Source organism: Apteryx mantelli, chromosome 2, assembly GCF_036417845.1.
Source record: "Apteryx mantelli isolate bAptMan1 chromosome 2, bAptMan1.hap1, whole genome shotgun sequence".
Taxonomy (NCBI): domain Eukaryota; kingdom Metazoa; phylum Chordata; class Aves; order Apterygiformes; family Apterygidae; genus Apteryx; species Apteryx mantelli.
The window spans coordinates 104515614-104536891 of record NC_089979.1 but is presented as its reverse complement, the minus strand read 5'-3'; the positions used below and the strand labels follow the sequence as shown (position 1 = coordinate 104536891).

The window sequence follows — 21278 nt, the reverse complement described above, 5'->3', positions numbered from 1 at the left end:
CTAGTACGGTAGCTGTTGCAATTATCAAAGAAAACATTAAATCTGACATTTTAATCAGAGACTCTATCAACCGCATACTAGAGTAGCTCTGCTGTCTGCATAAGTGTTCCTTAATCGCCTTCCTTGGCTCCAAGGGCTGCTGTTCCTGTCTGCAGTTTAGCTCAGTACAGAGCAGCATTTAACAGTGGGAGGCAACAGTATTTGGCTAACCAGTGTATTACTCGCCATTACTACTGCTCTCATCCTGGTTCCTTCAGTAAAGGTTTTCCAGTCATTCAGACTAATCTTACAGGTAAACAGGGTTTAAAAGGGAGGAAGCAGATCCACGAGTACAAATAATAAGCTACCATCTATACTTCCATCCCCCCCTCCTTTCTTTACAAAGCAAGCAACCTGAATTTAACTAGGAAGGAAAAAGTTGCAATCTTAAGTAACAGAGGATTTCCAGGCCTCTAGAGAAAGCTACTCTAACTCGAGCAGCCACTGGAAATTTAAGAGATTAAGGAAGGACACAAGTTTCAGCAGAGCTTCTCGGAAGCCTCTGGGAGCGCATCCAGACTTTGCATGTCCAGACCATCAAGACGACAGTGCCTGGGTTCAGACTCACTGTAGCTATCAGCAAACCCACATAGCCATGCCCCTGAACAAAAGGTTCAATTGAGCAAGAGTCACACAGGCTCCTGCCAGCAATCCCACAGCGACAAATTAAGATCATGACATACTTCTGATGTTTGTACACTGTCCAGCACAACAGAAAGCAAAGTCAGACATGCTCACGGGCTCCACTGCAATTTAAGAGACGATCAACACAGATAACGCCTTGGTTTGCACAGAAGCTCTCCTACAGCTACGGCACATCTCTGCCCACCTAGCAGTGTCACTTTATCACACAAAGTAGATGTCTCGAAACTAATCAAGCATGAAGAGAAAATTAGCCAACTCATTACTTGAGCCACCTTAGCTTTACTCTGTTCAGGCAGCCTGTGTAAAGCAAAATTAAGTACTTTCTGATAGCCCAGACTGAAGAAACTATGGCAGAGGGTTCACGTATAAGTAGGTTCAAAAAAAGCAATTAAAATTCACTGATGAGAAGTCCATCAAGGGCTATTAAAGACTGGATACAGCTCCTGGCTCAGGGAACCCAGAAGCAGGAAGGGGATACCTTGAGAAATTATACTCTCTTTTAGATCTGCCATTTGTTACTCTTTGAGACTGGATGCAGAGGTAGATGAACACTTCTTTGGTCTGATCCCAGACTGCCATACTTAGCATGCTTCTGTAGTTCCTTCTATCTCACTAGACAATAAACAAATTAGGCAGAATTTCTTCTGAGGGTGACTTCATACCATTCTTTACTTCCCAAATAAAGGACTTTTTGCATGTACGTAAAGTAACTTTTTTCTGCATGAAGTTAATAAAGTGATCTATACCTGTTTCTGCATTGTTTTCTAAGCTATGCTTCTTTTTATGCCATGTTTTTGCAGCTTTAGGTTGCTTAAAGCCTGACATTTTGTGAGGAGGAGTACAGAATCAGTTATAGGACATACTGAGTATTCAACTATTTACCCAAGTGAACTTTCCTTTAGTTTACTGGTATCTGCAGCCAGCAACAGTTTCTGTTCTGTCACTCAATTTTACACTCCCCCCTATGAAGGCAAACACATAGACTGTTACAAGAAGAAAACGACCAGGCAGACCCAGATCAATGTCCAAGCTCTAATCCAAACTCCAAGGTCTAGATCAATTAGTAATGCATGTGATGCTCCTTTCTTAAGATTTAAGTCACTGGTCGTCTTAGCAGCTAAATACAGCAGCACTGTCTCCTACCATAAAGCTGTTTGGTACAACATATTTTCAGCCTGCCTTACCACTGACATCCCAGAGCATGAGGAAATTTGTCTCAAATACCACTGTGAGGGAAGATCAATGCTCTTGGGTTTATCCAAAGTTATCGTTTTGCATACGATTTCAAGTTTACTCAAGCACAGTTTATATTTTTTACTGTCTTCTCCTAGAGCTGTTTCTGGGGTGCTCCAACCTCATCTTCCCTGGGCTTGTGCTTAACATGTAATAGAAAGGAAGGGGGGGGGGGGAAAAAGGCTTTGAACACCAGGCAAAAACCTTAAAAGTACATTCTTAGACAAACCACATATTACATAATTAAAGAGCTGTAACTAGCTTTCCAGCCTCTTGACTATAGTCATTTGGCTAGGTAAGAGCCAACTGAAAGGCTCAGTAAGTCAACAAAGCAACTGTGAACCTAGAATTTTAACATTCCTCATTGCTAAGAGAGCTTGTACAAACAAGGGCTTAAAATAAAGCCACTTAGGTTTGTCAAAAGTCAGGCTCTATCCTGAAGCACCAAAACCACTAACAGTTGGAATTCATCTGATTTTACAATACTGACTGTCAAGACTGACAGAGATAACCCCCAGAACCTACAGTAAACATGCCCAGTTTTGGATTATTAGAACAGTGAAGGTAGAAGAACATTCCTTCCTATAGTCCACCTGTTACCCTATATCACCTCTGAACATAATCACTGTGAATCACAGAAAACATGCAATAGCCTGGAATGGTACACAGAACCTTCACCATCCACACATTCATACAGCCCTCAATAGCCTGAAAAGCCCATCAGATACAAATACAACACCCACAAGAATCACAACATGCCATAAATTAAGAAAGAAAGAAAGGAAAAGAAACAGACCCGTGCCCATGGTCTATGTCTCTGCAGTGGCAGGGAATTTGTTAAATGAAGTTGTGATCACAGGAATTATATTACACCCCATGATGCAGGGGAAGGCAGAAATACTTGCCAGTCTGACCTTGAAAGAACTTCTCTCCCGACTCCCATCTGAGTTTTACTAACCCACTGCCCAGAAAGTGCTACAATTCAGAAAAAAATGGTTTTTTTGGATCCAGTCTATACCAAAACCCAGTAGTGTGCATTCTCCAAATCAATGAAGTGTTTCATCTTCTATACCAAGAAAAAAAGCTTTATTATATATAAAGAAAGTGCCTTGCAGACTGATATATTTATACTACATATTGGTATAGCTGAGTCAAAAGGAGTTATTTTCTGAAGATGTTTCAGACTTATTTTAAGGAATGTTATCACAGCTATGTGATGTGCCATTACCTGCATTGCAACTACTGTCAGGACAGTATTGTTTCACACCAGAAGATACTTTCAGCAACTAGCCAGTTTCTTCCATTTTCCAAAAAAAAAAAAAAAAAAAAAAAGCTCTTCCGTTCCCAGGGAAAAAAAAAATCCACTTAGTAAGAGCTGGACTACAATTAGCAACCTCCCAAAAGTTATTTTGTAATAGCAGTTTATTCTAAAAGGTTTTTCACCAGCAAGGCAGGAGTCAGCACCCTATGTTATCTAAAAACTTCAGCAATGGACTTCCACAGCATGCATACATGCGAGCATTACAGATTCAGCCTCTACAGGCTGAACTTTGTAAAATCAGCATTACCAGGGTTTTCAATTCTATTGCAACTGTAATTTTACAAAAGTTGCTTCAAATTAAATAAATATCTCACTAGATACAGTCCTTTCTTAGTACAAACTAACCATTTTTGCAAGAATTTAGCCGCCTTTCAGGTCCACACACAGTTATTGTACAGAGAAAATGCATAAGTATATTCCACAGCATGTACATTTTGGACCAGACCTCATTTATTACGGTAGAAGAGATTCAATGCATCATGGTTGCTGTCTTTTAATCATCTAGCAAGAAAGGAATCCAACTGACAGGCTTAGAAATGCTAAAAGCTTTGTTCTATTTTTAATGAGACTAAAACCACTGTGGCTGTTAAGAGACAGTTTACATAGTTTACAGCTAAAGTAAAGTCCTGAAATACAGAGAAAAAAAAAAGTGCACAAGATTCTCAGTGAAAGCAATCACTTCTTAAAGCTGTCTTCAGCTAGAAAGCACTTATAGAAATGAAGCGTTTATTTTCTGATGCAAGTCTTTTTGCTTCATTTTTAATACATAAACTAGGCTCCATTTCATTTCTTACAAAACACCATTGAATAAATGAAGTTTATGTTAGGAAATAGCATTGGTTAGAGATTTTCACAGTAGAAAATTATATGCTTATATGGAAATTCTGTTTCTTCTATTAGTGCCCATAGATCCTGACAATGAATCTTTAGCTTGTACTTAATTGTAAGTTAGCTTTACCTCCAAAGCAACTCAGTCTCACTGCCAAAGGACTGCCACTGACAAAGCTACAAAACCCCTACTTTACTGCACATTCCAAGTTCTTTCATTTTGGTCAATATTGACTCTATCCATAACGTCACTGAAAGATCCATTTGCTGCCAGAATACACTGTATTTGGTGACAGGAGTTAAAAAGAAACTGAGTTTTGCTACTATTAGAAAGTATAAGATAAACCAAGGAAAGATGTCATATTCCTTTTTTTTTAAAGAAGTTTTTCAGTGGGATTTAACATTGTTCTGTTATCAAAGGATTGATATTTAATAGACTATTCTACTTAAATTGAGTTAAAAACATAGCAAGACTCTAATGAACTTAGGCATACATACCATACCAACTACTATACTAGACAGCGCTCACACAATCTAAGGGAGTATTTTACCTCTAGGAAGTGTAGCTGCTTGCAAAACTTTGACCCTCATAAGGATTCTTGACTAGGCTAACTTCCCAGGTCTTGTTCAAGTTTCTCAAGTGCCTGGCCAGGCTATACTCCCTCCTTATAAGAAAGAGGAAAAGATGAGAAACACATATGGGAATGTTTGTACACAGGTGCTATGGAAAATTTGAGCATATAACACACCTGCCAACACCAACATACCAGTTTACTCTGAGAGTTTCCTCAAAATGTTTTAACCTGCATTACAAAAAAATCTTGACATGTTCTTTTGGGAGAAGTTGCTGCACACAGACAGAAGGTACAAGTTATCTGATCGTTTTCAACCTGCTGCCCTCCCCAAACTCATCAGACCTACGAAATAGAAGGTAGCTCATCTGTTCTACTTGGCATCAAACCTACTACAGCTCTGATTATAGCAATGCTGGCAGCCAGCAGCTTCTAAGAACACTGGCTGTGGGATTTGGGTTTTGAAAGCACCCTTGCACAAAGTGGAGGGGAGATGTTCTACGAACTGCCTTGGACAGTCTGTCCCAGCTCACGCTAATGATGCACTACATTAACCTTCTTGGAAGGCTCACTGCATGAAGAGACGACCCGGTGGACTCTGGGATTTGGCAGAGCGGTAACTCGTTTGTGTGTCCCTGGGGGGGGGGGAGGAAAGGGGGAGGGAAGGTGCTGCCTAGGTTGTAGGAACTACTGTTTCTATGCAAGTACACTCTTTTTAAGAACAGGTATTCAAAACTACTCTTTGGAAAGAAGCAACTACAGCTAGATGGCCTAAATTACATTTAGGTGCATGTTCCCTTTCAGCTAGGTACCCCTGAAAACCTCAGGAGCGGTGAAACTAACAAAGGAATGAAAATAGCATGAAACACAAAGCAAAGACATTGATGCCACCTGAAAATCGGTGTCTTTTCTTAAAGGCAATAGTACTGTGCCCTTTTGTCTTCTTGATGGTTCAGGTTTAAAAAGGGCTGATAGGGGAAGATGATTCTTCACTGCCCTTGACAGAGCCGATACAATAATAAACTTCCTACAATAATAAGCTTCCTACGTGGCAAGGGCCACCACATTCACAACGACATTAGAATTCATAGGACATCAATCAGCTAACAAAATAACTTCCAGAGTATCAATGAAATTGTTTTTCGGGTCTTCATCTTGATAACCTGATGAATTTCAAATGCCGTGCTGAACAATTTCATATACAAGAGCACTCTGCTATCTTTACCCACTTCAGCTGTCAGTGATATGGCCTTTATCTCTCTCTGCATTTCCTAGCCTATCTGCTCAATTGCTGCAATTCAGGGTGTGCTTGATACCTCTTCCCTCTCGCCCTGGAGAGTGATCCTTGGCATTAGATAGCAATTAACTAGGTCTAGAAATGGTTGTCCCATTCGACTAAACATATGATCTTAATTATATTGACCACACACCTTTCTGCTTAGAAAAAGAACCATTTATCCACTGCATGGTGCAATCTGCCCCAGAACTAATTCCCCACCTCAGACAGGGATGTTAATGCTTCAGGTGGCTTGCTTTCAGTTAGATATGTAATTAACTTTTCATGCATTTCCCAAACAGCAATCCTTACTAAAAAGGTATTTAAGATCTCAGAAATGAGGTAGAGATTCATATATCCCAACTGACAGCTCTACAACTTCTGTTAAAAAAAAAAAAAAAAAAAAAAACCCACAGGTATAGCTACTCTAAACAATGACACTCTTGCCTTTTCATCATTAACAATCCAGCATCAGATGTTGTACAGCAACAGACCACTGTGCTCACCCACGAACCACATGGCAGGGTTCCAAACTTTCAGAGCAAATCAATACAGTAATTTATGCAAAGAAAAGGATGGAGTTTAAGCCATAAAGTTGTCTACAATATATAGGTTCCTAAAAAAAAAAAATGTTGTCCTTTTGTATTGCTTACATTGCAGCAAGCCTTCAGGGAAAAAAAAAAACAACAAAACAAGATGCATTTATTTCATTCTTTAATCACGTTTGAATTTTATTTGACCTTCACAGTTTCAAGAAAGTGACATTACTGCACATTTCTCACTAGTCATCAAGACAGTTTTCCTAAGAAAATTCTCAGTAGAGTGTTGCTTTATTAGACTTCATAAGCCACTGCTCCCGAATTTTAGTGAAGGTAGGATGATATTTCCAACACAAACTATGTTACAGTGCCACCTACATACAAATTCTCAATTCACAACAGTTTGAAAGAAAACAGAACAAAACTAAGACTAACACCAGTGATTTGGATGTTTCAGCACACCAGTATCTTATCTCTATTTCTCAAAATGAATGAAACCTGTTGTATTTTTAGCCTCTGCATATCCCCTAACAGAGTATGATAAATAACTAATTTCACTATAGTAATATTCAAGCAGCTCAGACACTTTTCAGCATGACAGCTTCTCTTAGTGAATACTCTACCTGTGTCTGATTTTAAAAAAAAATCTAGTTATGAAATATGTTTCATTGTTACAGTTTGTTCCAGTATTACTAAAACATAGTCTTTTCTTTTCTTTTTTTTTTTTTAATGCTGTGGTTGCCACCTTTTCCCCTCCTTAAGGAAAGTGAGCTAATTGAAGGTAGCTCTACCAATTACCCTGCATTAAGAAGAGGGATTTATCAGAACATCTTTATTGACTTAACATTCTGTAAAGGAAGAAAATTCTGAAAAGCTCAGCAATTTGCATTTAAATAGTAACAGATTACATGTAAAGTTGCAAGCTGTCCCTGGAAAGCCCAATACAAAGTGTAAATCTTTAGTTTTTGCACAAACTGGCACTGGATAAAAAAACTGCTTGCTAAAAGCAAGACTGCCAATCACCTCTTCTTGAGTGGAGGTTTTTTTTTTTTTTTTTTTAAACTAGTTCACAGCAAAGAGTGTTGAGTGACTGCTTATTTTGATATTCAGCTTCTCCCTGCTTTTTGCTGAGGCCTACTGGATACATCCAAAGTGACCCACAGCACTTGAGAACATACACTGCAACATTTTAATATGGTTAACAACAATAGCTCTTTTAATTCTGCGTAACTTTTCTGAATACTAGGCTATGTTAAGATGTCAACAGATCAAAGAGCTTTCATAATTGCCAGTGTGTTACTGGAGGGCAATATTGTGTGCCAAAAATTACAAAGGTAGTACATGAAACAAAGCAAACAAACCAACCCAAACAAGACACACATGTACAGGGTCTCCAAACAATGACAGATTTCAACAGCCATGCAAACCCTGGTCAGTCAGAAGAAAAGGGTTTCCAGCTTAAGAAAACCCAAACAGATTTTTTTATATATATATATATATATATATATATATATATATATATATATATAGCATGTGTGCCCATACTGCAGTATGCATTGCACTGGTTTTAGCAACACAGAAATGCTACAGCTACTAACCACAAGAACCCTTCTGTCAAATGGACTTAGGCTGTTGACTCCAAGGAAGTTAGCATGTGATCAGATGTGCTGTTGTTAAATCAGTATTCAAGTGGCTTTGAAAGATATTTCTCTCCCCACTTTTCCCCTGAAACCAAAGAACAGGGGGGAAATACAGGACTTGTTTGCAGTTGGAGGGGCTAGGAGCTTGCTCATGAGCAGCTACCATGTTTCAGCTGAGAGAGTGATTAACTCCAGAATTCAGGGTGGTAGCTTTTACAGCATGATCAGTATTTACTATACTGCTTCCTGTAGTTTTTGAGCTATTTTTTCTGACCTGAAAGCACAGATTGAGGGAATAAAAATAGTGAAAAAGATTCCTGCAGAGATTAAAGTCAAATCAGAGATCAAATAAAGAAACAATAGAATGAGGAAGAAAGGAGTAAAACTTTGAATCAGGCTTCAGAAGCAAGCTTTGAGTGAAAGGAACAAGCCACCTACAGGATACAATTGTACTGAAGACTATGTCATCTAGTTAAAACAAGAAATTTAATTGTTGCCAATTACCTGGGAGCTCATTAGCACAATACCGCAACACTGACACCATGTGTGTAATCGTGCATTCCCATAAAGTACCTTATCATGTCAGTATATTCTTGTTCTGGAAGATGCTGGTGGGAACGGCAATGAGAAGTTTCTGATCTTGTGGGTTTGGTTTTATTTTAAGCTGCTGGGCAAGTTGTGCTCCAAAAGATAAGCTGTCAGAAAATTATTTTTCCAACCTGTTCTCATCCAGCATAGTAGTTTCGTCTTGCTACTAAATCATCCAGCCAATTCATGTTCAACAGTCAGCAATTTATCACAGTTTTGAGGGTATAAAGGGCTCCAGAAAAAACATCGCAAGAGATGCCTTTTTCAGAACATACTTAGCACATTTGGTTAAGCTGTCAGTCATGTCAGGAAAAAAAAAATCATGTAGAAATTTCATCAGCAAGTATGTAGGAAGGCATTCAAGCTTCTATCATACTAACCTATACTTCCTTACGGGCAACAGTAGGGAAATAGGCACTTTCAAGTCCTAATTCATGTTTACCTTAGAATTCAGGGAACAGATTCTGCAAGTGCCTCTAACCACAAAAGGTATGAGATGACTATCCCAAATGTTAATATTAGTATTTGGTTAGAAATATTCCAAGTCTGTTATCAGTTTTTTGTTGTTATTGTTGTTTTTAATTCACATAAAATTGAATGTGCATATGTGGGTGGGTACACATGCTATAAATTGCTCTAATATATGGATATCTGCTACATTTAAGGGACAAACTGAAATGATCTAACAAGTATAAATAACACATAAAACACTCATGTATATACTGAAGAGTGTATGTTATACACGAATGATCCCAGAGTTACCTTCTGCAGCAATCCAATATAGTGAACTATTTATTCTAGCTAAAACTGCAAATCAAGGCTCAATCCAGAAATAGTATCTAATTGTGAGATTTTAAGAGTCAGAACAACAAATGGAAGGGGGGAAAAGTGAAATAACAGTTTATAAATCATACCTATCACTACAGTCTTCCCATATCCTTTGTCATTTAATTTAGCAGTTCCTTTTTCAAAATCAGAAGACAGAGCACAGAAAAAAAAAATGTATTGGGGGTGGGGAGTAGAATGGTACTCAAAAATCTAATTTACTCTGGATATCTAATTTGCCATTGTCTTAGAGGGAATTATTCTAAAGAATAATTCAAGCAAAAGCATACTTTTGATGCACAAAGTCACTCTCTTTACATTAAGAATATCTGACAAGATAATGTAGCAAAATTCTCTCTATATAATTTTCCATAAAGAATTTACCAAACCCACACTTAGAACTCTGCTCCTTAGTTAGATCCCTCTTAAGATACACCAGCTAAGTTCATTAATTAATGTTATTTTAAATGAAGATATTCGAAGCATTACAGTTAGCGCAAGATACCAAAAATGGAGCTTTTTACAGAAGATCCAGTGCCAGGTCAGCACTTTGCGGATCTGTGTTTCAGCACACAGGCTGAAGTAATCTAAATAGCATGGAGAACACAGGCACACATAAAATGCCAGTGAGGTATCGTCCTTGTTCTTCCATCACATATTCTCTTTGCAGTTTTTAAACTAATACCACTTCTTCCTGTGCCTGACAATTTATACGACTCCAGGATCTTAAAGCATTCCCCTTGCAAGGTCCCCCCCCTTTTTTTTTTTTTTAACTTTATTTTGCATAAAAATGAAGGTGATATCATGAGAGCAGAGCATCACCAGGAAAGCTGCAAAAGGCAGTTCATGTATGTTAACAGCTCTCACAACATGTTTACCATTTCATCTTTACTATAGGTGCCATCAGTGGCAAATTACGAGAGAATTAAGCTGAGGAAAAATACTGCGAAAAGTCAAAAAAATTAAAGACCTGGGCTGGTGTGTTTGGGGCTCTGCAGACAGTCAGGACCAGTCCAGCAATGACATCCTGGATGGAGCCCAGCAGCGGGCCTGTGGGCTGAGGAGGGAGCTGGAGCACAGGATGCCCAAAGGGGGGCCAAGGGCAGGCCTTGTGCCCCAGGGGCAGCCTTTGTGTGTGTGCAGCAAAATGGCACATGCGAAGGATACCAAGGAAAGGGGCCTCAGCCCCCTGTTCTTCTAAGTTATGGCATCTTTCAGCCCATAGCAGCCCCCTTTGAGGGCAGAACTGACTGCAGCAGACCTGGGCAACCAAACTATGCTGACGATATGAACTACCTGGCCCATGCTGGGCAAACCATCACCCAGAGTCCTTAAAAGAAGGACTGGCCCCAGCTTGCTGAGTTTCTCCCCTCTGTGCACAATCAGGGACCTATTTCCACCCCTTGGCTGGTGCCTGAAGGACTTTGAGCAGATTCCTTGAGAACAACAAAGCCCAGGAAAGACCATCTCCGCAACAGCCAGCCCAGGCTGCAGGGGAGAGTTGCACGGGTCGGCTCCAACAACCACTATTTCCAACAAATTGCCACCTGTAGCTGTAACAGTGTCACCAGCGATGGGAGACCCCATGGCCTCCACTTCTGCCTAGCCAAGGGGTCCACGCTCACCTGCTATCGGAGCAAGGATAAGCGCAAGGGAGAGACTGGGGTGGGGGGTGGTATGCAGATGAGGAGCAGGAAAAGAGCACATGGGAGGATTGTGCAGGAGAAAAGAGCACTGCTCCTCATCAGCCTGCACTCAGCCCCTCAAGAAAGTCTAAGGCAGCTTAGGTACCTGCCAGAGAGGTGGAGAAGACAGAAATCCCACAGGCAGGCATAGTCTCCTTGCAATACTAAAACAGCTCTTGCATTTCAGGTCTTTGTGAATCCCTCTCTTCCTGACCTCTGCTGTTCCCTGCCCCTGCAGTGAGAAGAGGTGGCATCTCTTCTGCACTGGACCCCGACGGAGAGGGGAGGAGAGGGCCTGGCCAGGACTCCTGCCTCATCACACCCAACCCTGACCCCACCACAGGGACAGAGGCAGGGGAGCTTCTGACCAAAGTACAGCCACACCAGTCAAGCCTGAGGGCAGAAGCTGGCAAAACACATAGCCAGTGTGGGGAGATGTGGCTGGCAGCACATCCTCAGAGAAGGCAGCAGAGGAGAGAGCCCGCTTGAATAAAAACCTTGGGACAGAGAGGAATCACCAGGGAGGGTGGGAGGGTGCCACAACAGGGGACAGAGTACCAAGAGCTCGGCTGGGAAGCCACAAAGGACGGAGATGGGCCTGGAACCACCTGGCCACAGGCTAGCACTCCTGGGTTCTCCTTTGCCTCTATTATGCATTGGTGAGTCCTTCTGTCCCAGCTCAATGCTTGTTTCCAAAAGAGGCTGATGAAAGACAACCATCAGTCTGGAGAAGCTGAAAGCCTGGAGCACCTGCCTTGCCTAGACCAGATAAGTCCACTTTTGCAGCTGGGTGTGTGGAATGGGGAGAAACTGGAGACAAATCAGCTAAATCACATCTTTGACCCACTCACAAGCAAGCAGTGCAATTCCAGCTGCAGCTAATTTTGTGTGCTGCAAAGACTGCTGGAGTGGGCTGAAGACAACTTCGCAACACAGATGTTCAGTGAGCAAACTGGGGAGGTGCTCTGCTTTATCAATGAGTCACCAAAGCTGACTCATGGACAAAGACAAACTGGCTGGGGAGGCAGAGGCTGATGGTGGCCTGATACCCTCCTGAGATGAAGAAAGCAAGAGAAAATGAAGTAAGACTACTAGCAGAATTACAGCCCTGAACTGCTGGAAAGCAGATTTTGGCTTGTTCAGGGATCTGCCTGAAGGACAAAGGTGTCCAGGAGAACAAGCTGATCTCCAAGTACAGCCTCCTCCAAGCACAAGAGAGGTCCATTTGGACATGCACGAAGTCGCACAGGGATGGCACAAGTCCAGCATGGATGGACAAGGAGCTCCTACTTAAGCTCAAATGCCCAAATGCAAAGAAGGTGGAAGCAGGAAGGGGCTATCCAGGAGGAATACAGAGATGTTGTAACTAATGTTAGTGTAGGTAGTGCTCAACTGGACAAGGGACCCAGTGATTAAGGACACAGAAAAGATCAATGGTTTCTTTGCCTCATTTTTTTTACTACTAAGGCTTGCCCTCAGGTTTCCCAGGTCTCCAAGCACAGTGTCTGGGGGACTTTACCCCCAGTAAAGGAAGGTGAAGTTATGGACCACAAAAGCTAACTGGACATGCACAAATTCATAGGACCAGATGGGATGTATCAAAGGGTGCTAAGGGAGCTGGCTGATGTCACTGTGAGGATGCTATCTTCAAGAAGTCACTGTGATCAGAGGAGGATCCTGATGATGGTGAGGAGGCAATTATCATATCCGTCTTCAAAATGGGAAAGGAGGATATGGGGAACCACAAGCTGGTCAGTCTTGCCTCAGTGTCTGGCAAGATTATAGAACAAATCCTCCTGGAAGCCACGTCCAGGGACGTGAAAGACAAGAAATCAACTGGTAAATCCACGCTATCTGTTCCAAAGGACAAGCCATACTTAACTAACCCGTCATTTCAGCTCACAGTTTTACACCATTTGTATTTTTGAGTCTCATCACTCAAGAAACTCAGAAATTTACACAGATTATGGATCACGGTGCTGTCTTTTGATTTCATCGTATTGTTGTAAACATTGATTTCTTCTAATATATAGCTGAAATTTTACAATATTGGACAATCCCATGATAATAGTTTTGAATATCGAATTATTTTCATTAGAAAAGTAGGCATATCATTTGCATTCCCCCCAGCCCAAAATGATCTGCTTCATATACAGCAGAAGACTGTAGAAAGTTAACTAAAATCTTGAGAAGGATCCACTACAACAAGGTAGATTCATCAGAAATCCTCCTTTGCCTCCACTGAAGAATCAGTTTTACAAAAACCCACGTGAGTTGAAATCATGGTCTGTCACTCTTCTACACTAATAACTTCAAGAACTTTTTCAAGAAAGGTGCCAACACCACTTTGTCAGAAATCCCCTCCTGAACTGTGTAGAAGTAGTCAGTATTCTGGGGAACTTGCCAGCATGACAGTATTTACTGTATGACTAATATGCATTAATGAAGCACAAATGGACAACTATTTACTTGTGCTAATAACTAAAGCGCTTTATTAGAGCTGAGGCCTCCAGCATGAAGGATTGCCAGGTTCCCCTTACTTGCCAAAATTATGTCCAAAAAATGGAGCCAGTGTGCAAGACTTTAAGAGCTACAGCCAGTATGTAGTAGACTCTTAAGCCATTGTCTAACATTCAGCTTGCAGAGGACAAGGACGCTCCAAAACCACTGGCTGTTTCTGAGGGTTTGTCTTTCATTGTAGAGACTAGGACATGCACACTGGTCTTGCCAGTACACAAGCCAAAGCTATCTTAAAATAGCAGCAAGGCTTGAGAGCTTTGTTGTACATTTGTGTTCTCCAATTGCTTGCTTGCTGTCTTTCAAAACTGGAAAGAAAACACTATCATAATGCCTCAGATTAAAGCATCGGTACTATGTGCCAAGAAGGACCCTTAACACGAATATTCTGGTCCTATGTAAACTACTACTGAAATCTGATCAATTCAGTAAAATTCCATCCTGAAAAAAGCAAAGCCAATTCTTCAAGAATAAGGATAAAGTCCTAGTTCTGTACCTTGATTTCCATGCCACATCTCTGAGAATGGCACACACCTGCAATGGTGGAAATGAAATACAAACATGAAAAGCAGCAAAGCTTTGTGGGAACCTAGGGATAACTAAAAAAAAATAAAATAAAGTACTTCAGACTATAATATATTAGATATTGAAAAAGAAAAAAAATTCTAAAGGATGAAAATCAAGCAGGTGAAGATCCTTTCCAGTCATAGCTAGTGCTAGCTAGAATTGATGGATTCATCCCTAGCTTTACTAAGGAAGTGACACATCCCCAACCAAAGCCAAGCTCACTGTGATCAGTGAGTTTAGATCATCCTTTCTTGAGCAGCTCAAGACCAGAACTCAGCCACAGCATTATGACTACATGGCCTGCAAGCAAAGAAACAAATGGTCCCTGCCAAGAGACATCACATTAAAAGGAAGTTTTGGAAGCTTCACCCACAGTTCACTTGAGAAATAGAAAATTTCTGCTTTTAGAGTTGGTGACACTTAACCAACTTCATATGGGTTTCTGTGTGTGTTTTTTTTCCCCCCCAACTTAAAAAAAAGTCATGGCTTAAGTGCCTATGAAATTCTGCCCTTCCTTGGATCAAACAGTCTCCCCTTAAACTGTGTAAGGCAAGAAAGTATATTGGGTGTAACTTTTAGCAGGGTCTGTATCAAGATATACTTCTTAGAAATACTTAAAGACTATAAAAATAACATTATATCTCTGTTTTTCACCAAGGACAGAATAGGCCTCTCCAAGTCAACTGGCATGGACAGCAACATTAAGAATTATCTGAGCCACAAGCATTTTCCTGAAAAGCAACAGCTCCAAATACACAGGAATCCGATCTTCCTCATAAAAAAAACCCAAAAAAACAAAAAACAAAAAACCCCCCAAAACCCCCCAAAACAACCCCACCCCAAAAAACACAAAAACCCCCAAAACCCCACCCAAAAAAACCACAAACACACAAAAAAGCCCAAAAAACAAAAAACAAACAAAAAAAAAAACAAAAACCAAAAACCAAACCTTCTCCAGCAGTCATTATTTCTCCATAAGTGAAATACAGAACACACTGTAGAAGGAAGGTTCGTTAAAAACAAAAACAACCTCTCTCCCCGCACCACACACACACAACTAGCATAAAAGTAATTCCAGTTGACTAAACAAAGCCAATTTTAAGTAACAGTTCCATTCTGTTATATTTCAGGCTCTCCACAGACTTGGAAGTGTGAAGCTGTCCTAGGATTAGTACACCAGTTTCTCTCTTCCATTAAGAGAGAGCTGTTACTAACATGAAAACATTCCTGCTGGTAGTTCTCCAAAATAACTAGCTGGTAAATAGCTTGTTATATATTTATTCTTTTGGAAAAGATCCCATTCAGAATAAATATACAGAACTTAATTTGGTGCTATAGTCTGCTAAACTTCTTGTTATCGTTACTTCACAGTGGTCTCTTGTAAAGTTTTGTGAAAAAAACACCAGAAATAGGTCTGTTTTTTTTAATCAACGTAGGTGTTCTTAGAATCCAGAAGTGGCATCTTCAAAGTTGCATACAAGCCAGAACCTGGAGAGATTCACTGCTTTTTGTTTTCTTGCAAACCAGTCTTGCAAAGAACATGAATAAAATCCATGAAATTTTCCCTATAAATTCTTTCATCAATTTTCAACTGCAGTGAAGAGACATAATACAAGAAAAACACTTGCTTGAACATGTGAAATGAATGCATTTGAATGAAAAAATCCCCAAATGGCATAAGGCAGGCACAGTTTTCAACTCCACCCTCAGCTGTGAACACATATGGCACCTGCCTGACTTCACCAAAAGCCTGGCTTCACAAGCAGCACCAGACTGCTCATATTTTCCAGGAGAATGACAAAGCAGATCAAGACCAAGAGTTTCCTCAGAAAAGCAGTAAACTTGGCAGATCTGAACATGTATGCAAACTATGGCTAAGTCTAGGGACAAATCTAAGAGAAAGCTCATATAAAATGATGCAATGAGATCAGAAAGATTGATTCAGTCTACTGGTCAAGCACGAGTGTGAAACCAGCAAGATGCAAAGTTGAGCTTCATTACTCAATTTCCTTACTTGATTTGCAATACCTAGATTGTTTCCTCACTGCTGTTCAAAATTCAGGGAAAAGCAGTATATGAGATGTGTGATAATTAGAACGCTTTGAGTCTTTTTTTGCAGGTTGAAAATCATGTCTAGAGAGAAATGTGGATCTAGACATTAAAATTGCTTGTTCACATTCAAGAAATGCTCTTTATATTTTGCCAACCAACTTCCACCTAAATTAGAATATAAAAATAGAAGGTTAAACAGGTCAAATACAGATTTTCAGTTAGAACTGTAGACAGATAGAAGCTGGTACAGCAAAAACACAAAATGATGGGTATTTCTTAGGAGAAGGAAGACTAAAGTTATTTGTATAAAATAACTTCATGTGAAGTACAAATTTCTTTGACGTTCTTTTGCTTCCTATACAATACTCTGATCACATCTGAAAGTGGAGCCACGTACACTTCCGATGCCATCTTTAAAATGTGAGTACTGTATTTTTATTTTAATGTGAGTGTAAACAATGGCTTTTGGGACAACTCTTTTGGTAAATCTCTTTCCATGAACAATAGATAGCGGCTAGAAATACACCTCCAGTTGCTCTTCAACAAAATCTACAGAGTGGCATCAACCCTATCTGTAAAATTCATTCGCAAGCTGCACTCAGGGAGACAGATTTCATAACTTCATATTGGAGGCAAGATGTCTTGTAAAAACATTTACTAATGTTCTCACTGCCTTGTACTTCATGTCTGCTGCAGTCCATCAACCCTATACACCACTTGCAACATGCAAACTGCTAAAACAAGAGCATCATCAACAAAATATCTGTTGACTAACACCATATTTCAGAAATCTGATGACTTTCTGCATTGGCAGTAGCAACATTTCAGCTTCACCTCTTCATACAGTATGTAGAGGAATGATGCAATTCAGTCATGCCTCTGGTGTTTTCCACTCAGCTACGCTCAAGTGCTTTGAAAGCCTGTTTGAGCCCTGCGTTGTTCCACATGGCCCTGCTAGCAAGAAAAACCCCAAACTCCAGGCGAAAGTCTATACAAGCAACGTTCTTGCACATTTCAGCCTAAAGGGAATGAACTCAGCCACTGTTTATTTTGAATCTTAAAAGCAATAAGAAAGAGAATAGTTCACCATAGCTGCAATGCACAATTGTTGATAGCTCAGTGAATGAAAGTTTTCAAACTGTGTCAGACAAACTACGAGGGCCAAAACACAGGTCTCAACAGCCCTCCCCCACATAGGTTTTCAGGCCACTTGGACACAAGTTCTGCAATTATGGTTTTGGGGTTTTTTGATGTTGTGTTATTAAGCACTAAGAAGCTTGTGGCACCCAGACATTTATTCATACAGCAGCATGTGTATCTATATTGACACTATCAGATTGCTCCATCCCCAAACATTTTTTTGTGGCAGAGATAGGACTAAGTCATACAGGAGGCATCTGGATTTCATAGGAATGAGGTGTCCAGCACCCACCATGACACAGGTAACTTTGAATTAGAGATATGAACATTTTGGTTTCTGCTTAACCAGAAATCCTCTCCAAAAAAACCTTACCAAAGCAATCAACTCCCGAAAAAGTAGAAAAATAAAATGCAAAAAAGACATGCTCACAGAGACAAAGGACACCAGCTATAAATGCTGTATGCCATGGACTTGGATTAGATTACCTCTAAAGGTGCCTTTTAATTTATTGTATGATTTTATGGAAAAAAAGAATCAAAATGCCATACTATACTCTGGAGAATTTGTACCTAGCTGTTCCTCCAACTTAAGGCAAGGATATGTGACAATTTCTATCATATTAACAATAAGTTTTCTCCACATCCATAAATCTGACAGCATTAAAAAGGAGGCATATATCACACTAGCTAGCTTCTAATGGATAAATTCTCTTAAGTACTTATTTCTCTGCTCTTGAAGTGCACAAAGCTTTTCAAGTATGATATGCAAAATTCTGCTCTCTTATTCGGTCAGCAGGACTATTTGCAATCCTGAAATATAGAGTTCTGTACATATAGGAGAAAACAATTTGAATTTTCTCCCTGTTTTGTGAATATGGCTTTGTATTGCATTTCGTGCAAATGTTAGATGCCGAGCATGATCCAAACAAGTCTTCTCTCTGATAAGAATTCAGCCCTGTGAAAACAAACTCTGTGGAGCTTAATTAATAAAACAGTCATTCCCACAACTTGGTTATGGGAAAGTAAACTGGGGGCGGGGGGGGGGGGAAGACAGAAGATGAACAGAAAATCTCATGCTTGCATGCACAGATTTTCATGTTCAGAAACTAAGAAAATTGTTTTGTTATTTATGACGTCAGAGACTTGCACAATTCATACATCAAAGGGTTAAAGAATTAAATCTTTCCTAAGAGTTCAAGTCACTGCACATAAATACTGTTGTGACTACAGATTGCAAAAGAATGGAAACACAGTAAATCATCCCATTTTTTCTGAGAAATTCTGGGACTATGTTCTGAATTTCCAGGAACAGAAGACAAACACTGCCAATTCTCACTGTCGGATTTTTATTGAAGAGTTAGAAAATTTGGAAAGGGCTCCTGAAAGCCACTAAAAGGTAGTATTGATTTTTTTCCACAAAGCAAGAGATTGTTTCCAGGAGAATGCACTCAGTGTGACTGGTTTGTGCTAACTCCCGAGATTGATTTAAAAAAAAAAAAAAAAAAAAAAAAAAAAAAAAAAAAAGGCGCCTCTTAAACAGGACCCCAGAGCTTCTAAAAGCAGCAAATATTGCACATAAAAAGCCCAGCATGGAAGTTAGTCAGAGGCTTTTGGCCTTTCCCCTCTCCCCAAAAATGGGAAAAAGAAGAGCAGAGGAGACTTAGCCAGAGGCCATCCTAAAGGATATTCTGTAGTACATATACATTTTTGCAGGTCCTCATTTCTCTTGCTGTCAGTGTTTTGAATGCAATCCCAAACTTAAATGTGTCAATTTATTCTAAACATCGAAGTTGCAACATTAAGATCCCAACCTTAGGGACTTTGGAAGAATGTTCTGTACAGACTTCCATTCATATCAAGTCAGAAAATGTACTGAAAAAAGAGAATAAGAATACTTGTTCACACACTAATCTAGAGCATATTTAGTTTAACCTTCTTTTAGCCTTTTTACCAACACAATGCTGGCACTGTAGCCAAGTTTGAAAGACAAGTTGATGAAAAGCTTCTAAGTCAGATTTAGTAGGGGTGGAAAAACAGATGTTCAGTTTTTGTAACGTGAACTTAACTTGTGACAGAAGGCAGAGTAGTTGTGAATGGGCTTCCAAAACTAGTCTTTAAACCCATTACAAGCATTTAGGATAGTTAACACACAGTAAGCTATGACCAAAAATATTAGCAGGGAGTCACTCTCCCACCATCTTAAGTCAATCACGCTGCTTTGACAAATGTGCGGGATCCAACCAACCGAGCTGCAGACACAGGCAAGAGCATCTTTTGATTGTGAAAGAGACTTCTAGTCTATTGACTGTCCTGGACTTAAGCAGATTATCTACAGGTTTTGTAAGAACAAGGGGAAGTGCCAAGGGAAATTCACAGTTGCCCAGCTGTGCTGGAGAGACTCCTGTCTCTGAAGTTACAAATGCTCTTGCACTTTTAGAAAAGGTAAACAAATTTTGGGATGGGGGAATGGAGAGTGTCGTCTTAGTGCTTTGGTTTCAAAATTCTCATGACCACATTACAATCTCCAATTTCACTTCTGTTTCTAGCTCTCCTAGTTAGTGAGAAAAGCCTAAGTGCATGGCTGGAAAGCACTCAGAACTCAAAATACAAGTCTTCTTTTCCTTATGCAACCCCAATCTGATGACTTTTTGAAAGCCTGAATAGTTTAATTTGAATGATTAACTACAATATTTAAAAAAATGCAGGTAAAAGTTTGATACAGTTATTTATTGTAATTCAACACTGTGGAACAGCTGAACAAAGATCCAGGCTTTCTGGACTAGAAGATCATTCACCTCCAAGAGAAAAATAATGTGCAAGTCACAGAAAACAAATTTGCTCAGAACATTTTAGAAAGATTATCAAATATTTAAATAACCCACACTAAGATAATATATATTTGCCTTCCCCAGCTCATTGGTTCATAAGCAGTAAGAATTTGCCACAGCTACGAGACAAATTTGAGCCTTCTCCATCACAAATTTGCCTGGATGAAATGGCAGCAAGTCTTTGATGTACCTCATGGCTGCTGAACTGGGGCACTAAAGACACTATTTTCATGAGAAAGTTTCATATCTGGTAAAGAACTTGTGGTTCAGAATCACTGCCTACAATTTAAAATTTCTCTTCTATAGATCTACATTCCTTCAGCTTACTATCATGACTCAGATGATGCTCCAAGTGAATTTGAAGTGTAATTTCACAGTGCAACAAAAAATATGAAATCAAGGCACATCGATTCATGTATTCTTTTAAAACCACAGACCTAGGTATAATAATACAGATTTTCATGACACCTGATTTCTCAAAGTCCATTCAGTCTTTATAACTGGAAAAGCAATTCGAACAGAACTGCTACAATTTTTCCTGTTATCAGGAAAAACATTAGGGTGAATTCAACTGATAACAGCATAAAGTAAGGTTAGTCTTAACTAATTTGAGGTTTTCTGTTGGGGAAAAAAGTTTAAGTTCATGTATTTTGAATTCAAAGTATCCTATAGAGGATTTTTTTTTTCTTTTTTTAAGTAAGTAGCATGACTGTAGTAATCACTGCTGGCAATGTTTCTCTTGAGACAAAGGGAAAAAAGTTTAAATGTCATATGGTACTCTATTTACTCATTTGTGTATCTGCAGGGCCCAAAATCATAACTGAATCCTTATGGTGGTAGGCACAGCATGAAAGCAAAGGAGGGGAAAAAAGGGGGGAGGGGGCAAAAAGCAGGTCATGCCTGAAATAGCAGATTTGCAGTTCCATAAAAAATACAAAGCATGCATTATGCCAACCACAATTGCCTGAAAAAAGGAGAACTTC

At 39.7% G+C, this 21278-nt stretch overlaps 1 protein-coding gene across 6 annotated transcripts in view; it reads right to left on the bottom strand.

Annotated features, from left to right (window-relative positions):
* The window catches only part of GRB10 (growth factor receptor bound protein 10), a 158351-nt gene that overhangs the window by 96040 nt on the left and 41033 nt on the right, over positions 1-21278 (bottom strand). The window lies entirely within an intron of this gene.